The 14,762-nt window shown below is 39.4% G+C and overlaps 1 protein-coding gene across 1 annotated transcript in view; it reads left to right on the forward strand.

The window, feature by feature from the left end:
• LOC121504567 (cytochrome P450 26B1) overlaps positions 1-14,762 on the forward strand; it is a 56,564-nt gene that overhangs the window by 14,699 nt on the left and 27,103 nt on the right. The window lies entirely within an intron of this gene.

The raw sequence follows: 14,762 nt of genomic DNA on the forward strand, positions 1-14,762 counted from the left end.
TTTCTTAACCCTGCAACCTCCCTTTACTGTTGTGGCACTTAGTCTCAAACCAAGATGAGCCATAGTTAGTTAGGGCCCGAGCACTGACCTGCGTTGAACGAGGACCCTATTGAAATTGAAGGAATTAAATTGAAGGAATTATATTATTATTATACAGCCAAAGAATTGTATTTTTTGGGGCTTTAAGATGCTCAAAAACTCACCAGCTCCAGAGCTAACTTGTTCTGGTGCTTTCTTGCAAGTCCATCACGCATGGGTCAGACGGTCCATCACGCATGGGTCAGACGGTCCATCACGCATGGGTCAGACGGTGGCCTCAAACAAAACATAGGGGAGTGGTGTCTTGGAAAGCTTTACTGGTGATGGCAAGTATTTTGATATCTCGCCAATTTCACAGGAAGTTGCTTAAACTCAGAAAGTGATGCTGAGTTTTCTCAGATTTTGATAGAAAGGCCCCAATATTTGTCCATAACACTGACATGTCAAATAAAAAATGCTTCACTGCCGATTCCAACCATTTCAGTTATCACCAGTTTCACAAGAAGTTGGCCTAATTCTGAGATGGAACATCTGATTTCCTTCAGATTTCACATGCATTTTTTTCTGAAAAATTAATCTGCTTTTCACTTAGTTTTGACTCAGTGTTGTCAAATTTTATGAACTTTTGGCTTACAATCCAGAGCTTTAGTCTAGAGTTTTTTGTTTTTTTTTTGGACTTTTTAACTTACTCATTTAACCATCATTCTATCCATTTAACCTCAGATTTTCACCTTTTATTTCATGTCTTGAAACAAACATCATTTTGCTAACTTAAGAAACTATAATTTACACTATTCATTCAGAGCTAGAGCTATGTTAGCTGAATTCTAGTAGCCACTGTTAGCTTAATATTCTTACCTTCTATAATGTCCTTTAGCTTAGCATTCAGTGACATTTATCAATTAATTTTTGCAAATTATTGTAACCAGTTTTCATTCTTTAGCCACTACACCAGGATGAACAGGATAAGCAGAATGGATAATGGATTGTTGGATTGAAATTTAGCTAACTCTTTAAGTAATTGTGACTCATTGTGGCCAACCTTTTAGCTGACAATCAAGAGTAGCAGTGAAGTGATTTTGACTGGTGTCCCATTAATTTTTGCTAAACTTTTCAACCTTAATTTTTCAGCCCCTTCCCCATCTTTTGAAACTTTGTTTTTTTTTTTTTCTGACTTGAGAAACTTTAGCTTACTGACTTCCAATGTTTATCCATAAATAAAGATAAGTTAGCTGTATTCTTAGCTTTTTTAAATTTAATATTATTATGATCTAAATAACAATTTATGTAGGCAATCGAAACTATTTATCCATGACTTTCAGCAAACTATTTTAAATGAAGCCTTGCTTTAGTTCATGCAGAACACGGTAGTCATACGCCCTGGAGTGGTCAGCCGACTGCCAGCTGATCCTAACCATTACCTCCCAGCTCCCACAGCAAATCACCGCTCTGTCTCTCAACACAGCTGTGTATTTAAATATGACAGACTTCTCACTAAACCCTGCTTGCATCAATGCTGCTGCTGCCAGTAAAGCTTAACCTCCTCCACCCCAGCTTCCTCCTTTATAGCATAAAGCTTGTTGCGCCCTCATAGTCAGATTCATGCTACTATGGATTATTTTCTTTTAATCTAATTTTATTGTATTCAGTACACACTGTCATAAATGTATTGATCAATATGGGGGTTTCTAGCCATGCGCTCCCTGGAAAGCATGCTGCTTGACTAACCCAGGGAGCATCAGAGCCTTCTCTGCTGAGTAAAACTGCACATCCATTTTGCAATAAAATGGTTAAATGTATGTCGAGAGTGTTCTTGAATTAACTGAACTTACCATTTTAGCTACTCAGCAACCTTCTACCTAACCCCCTCTGTAAGACTGGTAGGTCTGGTATTTCCTGCAGCACTTTATGTGTGATTTAGTCAAAATAACATGATGCTTATATTAATAGAGGAGCCTACTTTGAACAGTATAGAAAGATGTGTACATACTCATGACTCTTGTTGGCTGAATCAGCTGAAAGTGAGTTTGCTCTTTCCCTGGGATTTGCTAATGATTCAAGATTTTTTGAGCATATTATGGTGAATATTTGTGGTGTTTCTTTCAGCGTGTCTGCATTCGGGGAACGTGTTTGTGTGTCTGAGTGTGCGTCAGGGTATTAGCTGGGGTCCCGGGGTGAGTGCTTAGAGAGTTTTGAACAACCATAATCTCCCTTCCTATAATGTCCCCGGGTCAGGGGCCAACGCTCTCTCTCTCCCGCTCTCTCCCTCTGTCTCTCCCTCTCTCTCTATTCTCCTTGTTTTTTGGCTGAACCATCCGAAGCTCATTTTCGTTAATCCGTCTTTTTAAAGCGAGCAGCCTTCCCCATCTCTCCGCCTCCTCCGCCACGCTCTCTGCTTGCTTTCTCTTGCTCCCTTTTTGGCGCTTACTGCTTTCACACTTTCTCTTCCTCGTTCCTCTTTTTTTTCCCCCTCCCTTTTCTTTACCTCCTTTCCTTCCCTGCCTCTTCCCCTCCTTATTTCCTTTCTCCCATCCCACCTTCTTATTCCCTCTCTTTCGTCTTCCCTCTCTGTCTCTCTGATGTGGTGGCGTGACCGCAAAGGGACGGGGTTCATTGTCAAGTCGAGGAGCTATCGCACCATTCAAACACTGGTTCCTTGGTATCTCTGGCACCGGCTGAATGATTGACGTCTGAAAAGAAAGAAGGAATTCCCTCACAGCCTTTGACCTCGTTTCCTCTCTCTTGTACTTCTTGCTGCCGCCACTGCTTTATTTCACTACGCATTTCTTAACTTTGTTCATTTGTCTCTTAAATTTTCACTTTAATGAAAAAATTCTGGCAAAATATTTTGTGTTTCTGCAGTTTTTCTCTTGGAAAATCACCTTTCAGTTAGGCAAAGCAGTAGAAAATTAGTTGTTTCCCCGAATTTACGCTGCTGATAAAAATTCAGCTCTGTCTTTAATTCCATAATACTTATCTTAGATATCGAAAGTGTGTGACTCTCTAGTTTAAGGTTTATTTAGCTTGCTTTCCCTGCTGCTATCGTGGTATAAAACAGATCGACTGTTGCATGGGGTTGCTCTTTGAAGCGGATAAATGTTTCGGCAGTCGGACGTTGTTTCTGTAGCTTCTCCACCTGCATACAAGTAAACTTAAATCAGAGCTAGTCCTCTCTCTTTCTTTCAATAAATTAATTTCTATTTAAAGTTGAATTTAGCTGAAAGTTAAGCACCAGCTGGAAAATTACACGAGTAAACGGCAATTAAAAAGCCTCTACGCCACGACAGTAAACCCCCTTTAATGACAGTAAGAGGCGGACACGTAACGGTTTTGTCTTTACAAGAACTTTCCACATTTCTTGAATTTTTCTACAAAATTCTACAAATATTCCTCCACATTTTAATCAAATAAATCAATTCTTAGTTTCATTTTTTGGCACAAGCAACTGTGTCCCTACTTGTATGTTTTTGCCCTATTTTCTTCCTCTTGTATTGTCGCTTTGGTGCATTTTGGCAGCTAATTTTACTGTGCTTTAACCAAATGCATGTGGCGATAAAGAGCCTTTAACCTTGAACCATTAGCCTTTCAAATACGCAAGTTAAGCTGAATGTTAGAGACAAATACAGTGGAATTTAGAAATTTTGGGTAAACTAAGGTTTCCTCCAACATCTCACAAATGCACACGCCCGAACTTCTTAGGGAATAAACACATAATAATAATAATAATAATATAGAAAAATGGTAAAATAAAGCAATAATGAAGGCATTTTCAGTAAAGACAATTCCCGGAATCGCTGCCAATAACAAAAATCATTAAATCTAGGTTATTTAGACTGCAAAATGTATAGCATAATCCTCTTTCTGATTTAATGTTTGAGTCTGGAATTTTTACGTAATTGTGAATTATGAACACACGCTTGAACATCAAGCAGACATTACATCCAAAGTTTAACGCCTAATCCTAGCCCTTCTCAGGAGACATGATAAAATATTTTTGCAAGAGCCACTATTGCACCCCTCTCTCCACCTTGGTTTTTATGTGTTTCTACATGAGACTACCACAATTTCACATTTTAATTCAAAAAGCTCATTATCATGTTATCATGTGTATGGAGGCTTGTTAGTGATGCACAATGATCATCGTAAAGTACGAGTGCAGGACGGCTGAAGCTGCAGAAAGAAAAAATAGATGGAGGTATGAGATGCTTCAGCTTTTATGAAACATCAGAACTTATGATTATAATAATATGTGGTTTGAAAGGAGGTTTGCATTATACTTGGGTTGCCTGTTTGAGTACTGTCTGTATATGGGAAAAGAATAGACTGATTCACTTGGAATGATCCATGTCAACAGACTATGCTTCCTTATATATATATATATATCTATCTATATAGATATAGATAGATATATATATATATATATATCCAAGGGTGTTTTTGAGTCATTTGGAACCCCTGGGCTGAGAATAACATAAGGCCCCCCTCCTCCTGTTTTAAGCAATCATATCGTAATGAGTAAATATCTTGAAGTATTTTTTTTCAGTGAACAAAGCCGAATAAAAAGTAAACAAGCAGTATCAGATCATGCTTTATTTGAGTACAACCATGGCTGAAAGGTGCATTTTGTGGTTTAACATCTGAAGACAAGGTCCCACTAAATGCGCCCAATCAGGTCTTCTGTGATGAATTCTGATTTTTTTTTTAATTGTATTTCACTCACAATGATCTCCAAATGTAACTCTGAAAATGGGTCAGTAATACTGCAACATTTACTGCCTTTTTCAACATCATTCGGGGGATCCTACAGGCTTTTAAGGATCAGATTTAAGACTTTTAAGACCTGAACTGAGAAGAATTCATACAACTTTTAGCGTAGCAAGTAGTGTGATTTCTCTGTACATCAAACCAGGGCTGTAATTTCTGATTCATTTATCTATTTATGAAATGTCACATGGTATAGGGACAGTTATTTTGGCCATAAATGTCCAAATTTGGTGATTTCTGGCACATTTAATACCTTCGTTCTATCAGTGTGGTTCTATCTATCATAACACATGTAAGCAGGTTTGCTGAGCTGATTCTAAACAGTAAATACTGGTAGGCTGAGTGCAGGCTGCACTGCTGTTAATTGCAATATAAAGATGCATATACACATGAATAATAAAAATCATAAATTGGCTCGTAAACAAAAAGCTTCTCTTATTCAAAGTTCCAGTTTAAAATTTAAGATGTCTAACAAGTGAAAATCTGACTTTTATGGCCTTCAATTTCCAATTCCAAGTCCAATTTAAGACATTTCAAGGATCTGCAGGAACCCTGGTCATCGCTAAAAGTCATGATATAATTATACAATTTTACTGCTGAATTTACGAATCATTGTCATTTTGCCACCCTTTGTCCGTTTTACCTCAAGCATTCATAGCAAGTACAGAAACTGTTTCCAGGCATTACTTTTAAGTCATAAAAGTTACATTATTACATATTTACAAGATACATGCAAGGCTTTTCACACTGCAGGCCTTAATGCTCAGTTCTGATGTTCTTTTTTGCCTGTTCACACTGCAGTAAACTTCCAAAGGATCAGATATGTGTCTGATTTAGTTCCACATATGAAAGTGGCCCGAACCTGATACAAAAATATCAGATTCAATGTGACCTGTCCCGTTTACACTGTAAGAAAAGAAATCAGATACGAGCCACATATGAGCAACTGGATCAGATTTGGGCCTCTTTTACCCAGCAGTACTCACTTATCATTCCTTACAAACGTGTCTGAAAGTGACATTTAATGTGGTTTAACATGTAAAGGTTGAAGAGTAATTTACAACACATTCATTTCAATAATGTCAGTTCTTGGAAAAATCTGTATTTCTGAATTTTCATTTAAATCTATTTTACAAAATAGAAACCCACTGTTTTATCGATCTGGCATGTCTACATGGATCTACTTTATCTATGATTTTTGGGATATGGAGACGTGGTGGGGCTTTTTTGGTGGGCAAAGTCAATCCTAGGCCATTATTAGAATTTATACAGTTTCATTGCTAATTCAAACACTTTGGGCACTGTATTTACTAAACTGAACACTCATTTTACTGGTTAAATAATTCAAGATGCCCCCTGATAAAGATATCTTTAGGCCCCGTAGAATTTGAGGCTCTGGGCAGTTGCCTCAAGGTATAAATCTTGCAATTCATGCACGTACGAAACTTTCAATATATAGTTATCACCTGCTTTTGCATGCTAATTTTGCAGGTAAATGCATCCCTCAAAGCTGTACATGTGTGATGAGGAACTTCAGCAGGATGATGGCTCATTTAAATAAATTTCCCACCCAAAACATCAACCATGAATATAAAAAAAACACAACTCCTCTCATCCTTAACCACGGCAAAGCTTTATATATCACAACTGATACCCTTTATTCCTTTTCACGCAGCCCAGCTGCACCAGATCCAGTATATTTTTGTTTATATCTTAAAGTCACTACTACATATTTACTTTCTTGTATATTTCACGTTTAACACAAATATCAAAGTGCCACCAAGAGCAACATAAGCTTGAATATTTCCTGCCTTGTTGCGCCATCATCTCTCCTACTGTTCCAGCTTCTTTTCTAGCAGCCTCCCCTCTGCCCTCTTTTTACGTCACCCCAATCTTTCTGTTTTATAACCCCTTACCTCCTGGCCCCCTCCTCCTCCGCGCACAATCTTGGGGTCCCTTCAGCTTGCCGGTGTCTCTGCGCGCTGGTGGAGCAGTGGCGTTGATCTGAGTAAACATAATTAGCTGTGTTTTTTTGTCTTGCCCTAATAAAAGAGTCATTTGTTGGACATTTCCACTGGGCTACAAAGAGGACATTTATAAGCCCAGGGCCCAGGTTCGCCCCCAGGCCAACCCCAACAGAACAGACGGGGGTATTTTTAGCACGCGCTCGCCACCCCTGCTTGGACGGTGTACGTGTGAGAGGTGTGTGTTTCTGCAGAGACATGGGTTGGATGTGATTTTCAGTGATCTTTGTGGCATTTGTCTGAATGTATTTGGATGGCGTTTGTGGAAAATCCTCCCCCTTTCTCCTGTCTCCCTTCCCTTTATTGAGGCTCTTGTAAAATTTCTGATAAATCTCTGTTCAAAAAGTATAAAAGAGACTCTGTGGAAGAGCAGACATCAGCAGTCGAGAACGGCCAGACTGCAGAGGGCAAAAGCTCAAAATGTCACAGATCTTCCCCTCTTTTCCTCAGTGTGAATCTTTGCCTTCATTGATGTGTGAAAAGCCTTTAAACTTGAATTTATCTTCATTTTACAACCATGATGGCCTTAATTTAACCCTAAACTTTAAGTATTACATTCCTTTGATACTCAGTCACCCAGTAGAGTGGCGTACGCCGTTCTGACCAAGCTGCAGCAACCTATTTTCATGAAAGGAAGCAGGAAGTTTTGTGCAAAAAGGCAGATTCCTTATCTTTCATTCTCATATTTCTTAGTGCATTTGTTGCTTTTCAGAAAAGGTAGATGATGATGTGTCATAATGACAAGATGTCATAAGAAAAACATGCAACCAGGTGATAGAAAGAAAGCCAAAAAAAAAAAAGATGACAACAGGCGATTTTATCTACGGCAATGTTGAATTTTTTGCACAAGTAACCTCTAACAATAACTTGTAGTTTAATGTTTCTATTTTTACAGCTAATCCAGAATATGTAAGCCTCATTGAAGAGAAAGGTTCCGACTTTTTAAGTGCTTATTTGCACTGATAACACACGTTAGCTGACTCGCTTCTTCTTGCTCTTTTGTTGCACCTTTTCCCTTATTTCGCCGACTTTTTCCCTTACATTGCTAGGTAGTCATTAGCTGGATAACAGCCTATAAATCCAGCGATGCTGTTGCCACCTTACCTGTGTGCTCTGGCGTGCAGCGACCTCTGTCTGAAGTCACGAATAAAGGACCTTCAATTAAAGCAGAGGAACAAACTCCCATCATTATGTCACTATGATAAATTGTTGGTGCTAGTTTGGCTCGGCTGGTGGAGCGGGTGCAGTCCTTGGCGCACTGGGGGCGGGCTTGATTCCTAATCTCGGCACTGTTTGGTGCATGTCACACTCCCTTTTTCCCTGTATTTCCTGTCTCTCTTCAGCCTTCCTATCAAAATAAAAGCACAAAAATAAATAAATAGTATATTAAGTCATTCACAATAGTAGTGCAAGGCAGGCTCATTAAAATATCTCCACAATTTTGCAAGAAAAACCTACACATCGAGTCAAATCCAACAATTTTAATATCTTCTGACTTTAAACTCAGAATTCTGACTTTTTGTAAGGATTCTGACTTTTTTCTCACAAGTAAAAAAAGAAAAATTGCCCTAATCCTCTTACGTAGAAATTTTACGTTCTAGACAACGGTTACAAATATGACATCCTAGACACCCCAAACTGGTAAATCTATTTATTTTTTCCAATCTGAATACAAGAAAGGTTCACTAACTGGTAAACACAAACCAAAATTTGCCATGCAGTTTATCGTAATAAAAGGAAAAATTAAAGTTATCATTAATAAACCAGAAAAAGTGTCTTCGGTGGATCTGCTCTTTTGATTTTATTTCCATATTTAAGTCATTATGATGATGTCAGTGTTTATGCAGGGCTGTCATCAGTCTGTCGGGATGTAAAGGAAAATTTTGGGGACCAGAGACATTGCTGTCTCTCACCTCTGCTCTGACAGACACTAATGGTAATGCATGCTTCTTTATGAGATACCAAAGACGTTTACTAAAATGTATTTTACGGCTGGTTAGTTGAATAGTTAGCGAGGTTGGAGGGTGTTACGAAGGGTGGAGCAGAAAGTCTTTCTTTAGCGCATAACTGAAGAAAACAATGTCTTTTTTCCTTCATATCACTGTTTCTTTTAAGAGGCAGGACACACCCATTACTGTTTGCACCACTCTTTTTGTGGCTTCTGGTAGAAATACAGCACTTTCAATACTATGGATATTATATCTTTAAAGGCCATAGTTCTCAAGCAGTTAAGCTTCAGGACATATTGATGCCATCATCAATTAAGTTATAGCAACTTCCAACAAAATGGGAGATAAGTTCATGGCAACAACTGGAATAAATCTGTCTTTCATTTGTTTTGTTGTTTCTCTTGTTCCTCTCTCCTCTTCCTGCTTTTGTCCCACCCCTACCCCTACTACTACTGCTCGACAGTCCACTATAACGGGGCTAAATACTGCTAGTCCTGTGCCCATGGGGATTAACACTGCTTTTTATTGTAATAGGGTGTAGTCTTTATTGTAATATTAATGATTAACTCTGGTCTATTGTAATAGGACACAAAAGAGGGTGCGGTCTAGACCAGCCCCTCATTGTAAAGCTTGTTGAGATAACTTCGGTTATGAATTGGTGCCGTTATACAAAACAAGAATGAGAAGGCCCACCACCACCTCCTTAATGATAAAACACCACATAAATCCTTATCATTTTCATTTATAACTGAATGTTTTTAATGAAAAATGGGCCAGTTTGGATTTGACACTGAACCGAGACATTAACATACTTCCTTCAAATTAAAAGCACATCATAGACGACTTTCTACGTTGGTTTTCCAGGCACACATCTGGGACCTACTGAAAATGTCTTCCCGATCCTTTTTGAGTCCCACCCCACCAGTTGAGAACCAGTAAGTAGTATAGAAAAAAATGGTCTACCGAGTCACATGTGTCTGGTTTTAGAGGTTTTAAAAATCTTTTAAGATTTGAAAACCATCTATTGTATGGCCAGAGTAGTTCCCAGGATTTCTCCTATATCTCTGGAATATCTTGCAACACAAGATCATCATAACTTTCTAATGACTCTTACCAGAGAGCAGCCAGAGCAGTCTATAACACAGATCCTTTCTCCTTTGCAGGATATGCTGCTGAAAAATAAGGGGCATAAATTAAGAGTATACCCACTTCTGTAGGCACCACAACACCACTACCCATCATGTTTCGTGATTCGTAGCTGGCGCTCTCAGTCGCTAAGACACGAGAATAAAAAAAGAAACTTAAGCCCAGTGTCATTAAGAGAAACTGCTTTATGGTTTTCAGTTTACATCAAAGTTTGTCGCCTGTGAACTTGGTGGTAAAAATCAGCCATGATGTTGTGGGAGCAATTTTGGTTTCTCCTTTTTTTTTTTTTTTTTTTTCTCCTTCGCCAAAGTTGAGAGTGTTTACAACGGAGGAAAAATGTTCAGCTTATGTTCAATCAGTGTGAAAGTGTGACGCCTGCGCCTCTGCGGCGACGTCTACGACTCGGCTCTGTTGTGATCCAGCGTGCGGTTCTCTACGTGTTCTCCTGCATGAAGAGAGTGGCGTCATTACATCACAACTTTCCATGCTTTGCTCCGTGTGTGTTTCGCCAGATTCTGGAGGGAGAGGGGGGGCGTACACTTCTCACCTTTTACGCTAAATGTCATCCAGACCACACCCCTGGCACTCTCACACATCAAACATACACTCGGATTATTTTAGGGTAACTTTTCTGCTCTTTTTTCCATCTTCTTGTGGGGAATGAGACGGATGAAATCCTGCCAAACTGTGTGAGTGTGAAAAGAAAATATGGAGAAATGGAAAGAGAGAAAGTCAGAAGTGATACACATGTAATACACAAAGCTACGCCCGCGCACACACCACAAAAAGTACACAATCGGCCCAATCTGATGCTGTATCTCGGAGTGTGAAAGGGAGCCTTGTCTGGCTGCCTGAGGAACTCCCTTCAACTTGGACTGTGAGAGCAGGCCTGCCAGGCAGACATACTAAACCACTCTACATCCATGTGGCAGCAAAATGTAGCTTGGAAAACAACCCCACTCTTACACGCACAGACACCCCGAGGGCTCCAGAGGCCAGCCGGCGACCTGGTGTGTGCGTGTGCGTGCCACAGTAAAAAGAGGAAGTGTACAGGAGCTGTGAAAACAGTTCAGGTCAACAGTTTGTACCCGGACAGATCGACCAAGAGATATAGAAGGCTGTAGATGTGGAGGGATTCAGAAATGTCTCTTTAAGAATAACTGCTCTGAAAGGAAATTCACCTGAGGGATCATGTTTGAGCAGTGATTTCAAGCTGATGTTTATCTCAAATGCACAAATTCCTCAATACACAAGAGTGTTGGGTAAGAGAGGGGATTCTTTTTGCATTGTGCTCTTTGAGAATCCATCCAGTTGATGATATAAGATTCAAAATGTAGGAAAGACAAAACACAGGAAAAGCTTAAAAATGATGAAAAAAGGTCAAAATATTCAGGAAAGTCCAAATGCCAAGAAAATGTATGGTTTTGACAAAATGCCCAAGTGATGAGAACAGAGTAAAAATGTCAAAATTGAGAGGAAAGAATTTAAATGATGAGTTTAAATGGCAAAATGGCGAGACGATTGTCAAAATGATGCCGAAAAATTTCAAAATGTTAAGATTTATAGTTATAATGACAACGGAAGAGTTACAAAGGTTAGGGGAAATGTCCAAATGATGAAAATATCTATCATAATTTGAAGAAAAAAAGTTAAAATTTAGAGAAAAGAACACAAATGTTGATGAAAATTGTGAAACTGATAAGAAAAGGGCCAAAATGATAATGAAAAATGTCCACCTGACTTGAGAAATGGCAAAATGTTAAGAAATAAGTCAAATGAATAAGAGGAAAATCAAATTGAGGAAAAATATCAAACGGCTGAAAACCAGGTTAAAATGTTGAAATTTCAAATAGCAAGAAAATAGAAAAATGTTTTGTAAAACTGTTAAAATGGCAAGAAACAGTTTTAGTTTCATGGTTAAAAGTTCAAATAATGAGAAAAAAGGCAAATTTCAAGGATAGAAAGGCAAAATGAAGAGGAAAAAGTTAAAGTGGAAAATTTTTCCTTTGTGTTATACATTTCATTTCTATTTTAGTCTTTTTCTTGCAGGGAATGATGAAAAAAAATTTCATCTTATTTTTTGTTTCATGCTCGACATTTAACACTCTTCTCTACTTCAAACCACAAAAACAAAGTTTTGTGACTTTAAAGTCAACATTTTATTGTGATATCTGCCGGAAAGCAAGACGACGTTTTAGCCCCAGTTTTCCTCTAGAGTGAAAGACGGACAAGAGTTCAGTACAGCCACCAGAAAACACCTACATTTGGAGATAAATTCAAAAGCTAATCCCTAAAATGCACGGTGTGGATAAATAAATGTCAACACCTCATGAAAAGGTCTTAACATCTGCAGGAACTTAAGCGCCCCAACAAACGGAGGTGGGGCGTGTTGGGCCTGAATGCTAATTAGCAACATTTTTCATCTATAAAAGCCGTCTGGCAATCAGAGTTTTCAAAGCAACATGAAACAGCTAACAGAGCCAGGGAGAGGCCGAGGCATCTGTGCTTAATTTGGGCCGGGTTCACACAGAGAGATGGGAGGTAGGTTGTGAGAAGAAGTAGATAATCCTATAAGAAAAATCTATGGCATCAGCTGTCTTTGTGTGTCTGAAATTGTGGATTTTTGGTCCCTTGTCTTTAAAAAGTGTAAGGAATTTACATTTAATTTTGCTTTTGCATAGTTGAGATGCCCCAGTCCACTGGCATAGTAAAGGTTGAAAAGTGGTTCCAGTTTTTGTGAATAAGCCCTCAAGTAAATGAATTGTTATAGGACCAAAGAAGAAATTCGTGTAATATAGGATTATCTTGAGTAAACAAGATAATGTCTTTTGAGCCAGACATGACAAATTGGGGGCTTGTCCGGGATCTGAAACTCTTGCATTGACCCTATTGGGTTGCTTCTTAGGCTGGCCTTTCCAAATAGAAATTACACTGTCTGTAATCAACTGTAGGTAATTGATGATGCATTGAACAGTATCACACATGACTTGGCATCATACATTCCTTGCAATACCTTTAAGATTGAGAGAAAACCATGGATATGTTCAGTCGAGATTTAGACAAATATATATATTTCAGTTCTGCAGTGGCACTTGTAGACTCAAGTTTGGAACCAAATACTCTTGGAGCTTGCTCAGCATGGTTTTTCACTGAGTTTTGCAAACTTTTAGAGGCTTCACAAACACGCTGAATGAGTCACACATGCTAAAGCTTCATGACACCAGCAGTATTGTTTTCCAAGACCCATCTGAGGAAAATCATGATTCAACAAAACACAAAAATGCGACCTTGCTTTTTCCTGCAAAATTTTCCAACCAAATCCACTACAGCCTCTTAATCAGAGCAAAGTTTACCGGTCGACTCTTGTTCCAGCCCTCACCTATGGTCATGAACTGTGGGTAATGACAGAAAGAATGAGATTGTGAGTTCAAGTGGTCGGAGTCAGACTCCTCAGTAGGGTAGCTGGGCTCAGCCTTAGAGATAGGTTGAGCTCAAACTAGAGCTCCTTCACATGGAAAGGAGCCAGATGAAGTGCATCTGATTAGGATGCCTCCCTTCGGAGGTCTTCCAGGCACGCCCAACTGGGAGACCCCACGGTAGACCCAGGTCTCGCTTGTGGGATTATATATATCTCATCTAGCCTGGGAATGCCTCAGAATCCCCCAGGATGAGCTCGAAGATGTTGCTGGGGAGAGAAATGTCGGGGTTGACTTGCTTAGCCTGCTGCCACAGCGACCTGGCCCGAGATAAGCGGAGGAAAATGAATGGATGTTTACCACCTTAGGACTTTTCAAGATGCTTTTGTAAATTTGATTATTGCCAAAGTAGCAAGACTTCATCAAAGGATTCAGGCCTGCAAATAACCCCAAAAACCCCTGGGTAGATAAACCTGCAGGTTTAGCCAACTGAACTGTAGAAAAGTACACTACTTCAGAGAGCGGTGTCTTAAAAGAAGGAAAACTATCTGCTAAAATTAGCCCCCAAACATACTTCTATTTCCTTCAACCCAAGTATACTGCAGAGCTGAAGGTTCGCTCATGTTGCATTGAGTAAAATGATGACACCGGGGTATTTTTCAGTACCTCACAGAGCTGCTTCTTTTGCACTTCTATTTACATATGTTACTTGTGAGTGTATATATATGTGTATGTAGACCTCGCAGTCGTACATATCTCTTTCCCCAGGAGTAAACTGGGGTCAAACCAGTTAGTGTTGTCACGGCAATTTGCAGTTCTGCCTCGGCATGTTTGTTTGCTTTTCATGTTTTTTTTTTTTTTGTGACTTTTATGAAATGAGCGTTCGTGTGCATGAATGTGTTTTTACTGTATGTGTGTGTTTCAAAGTGTGTGTGAATGATGTGTTTGTCTGCTAGTGTGTAACACAGTAAGCTGCCCTCGGGCTGATATATATTCTTTTCACTCAAACAGCCCATTTACAGTTCTGGGGTCGGCTCCCTCTCGCTCTGCCGTGACCCGGACCGTTTAGAGGTCAGCGTCAAAGCTGAACCCCGGTCAGCTCGCTAACTGACTCCAGCTCTGGTTCTCTGGGGGTTTACTGACGGCAGGGTTATTCAAACTGCAGGGCGGAGGCCTGAAATGGACTGTTTGGCTTCTCCTGGTGGGTCCCAGCATGAAAAAAGGGCAAATACATCGACTATATCCTCTAAACAGAGAGATTTCAGCAACTTTTGAAGCTTCTGAACAATTCCTCTATCCAATTCCTCTAAATTCGCTGTCAATTCTTGAGCCTTTATTCTTGGATTTACAGAAGTTTCTTTCTTCTGTCTTCCACTTTTGCTGCCAAAGAAGTAATGTATTTCACTGTGCATGCAAATTTGCCA

This window comes from Cheilinus undulatus, linkage group 22 (genome assembly GCF_018320785.1).
Source record: "Cheilinus undulatus linkage group 22, ASM1832078v1, whole genome shotgun sequence".
Taxonomy (NCBI): Eukaryota; Metazoa; Chordata; class Actinopteri; order Labriformes; family Labridae; genus Cheilinus; species Cheilinus undulatus.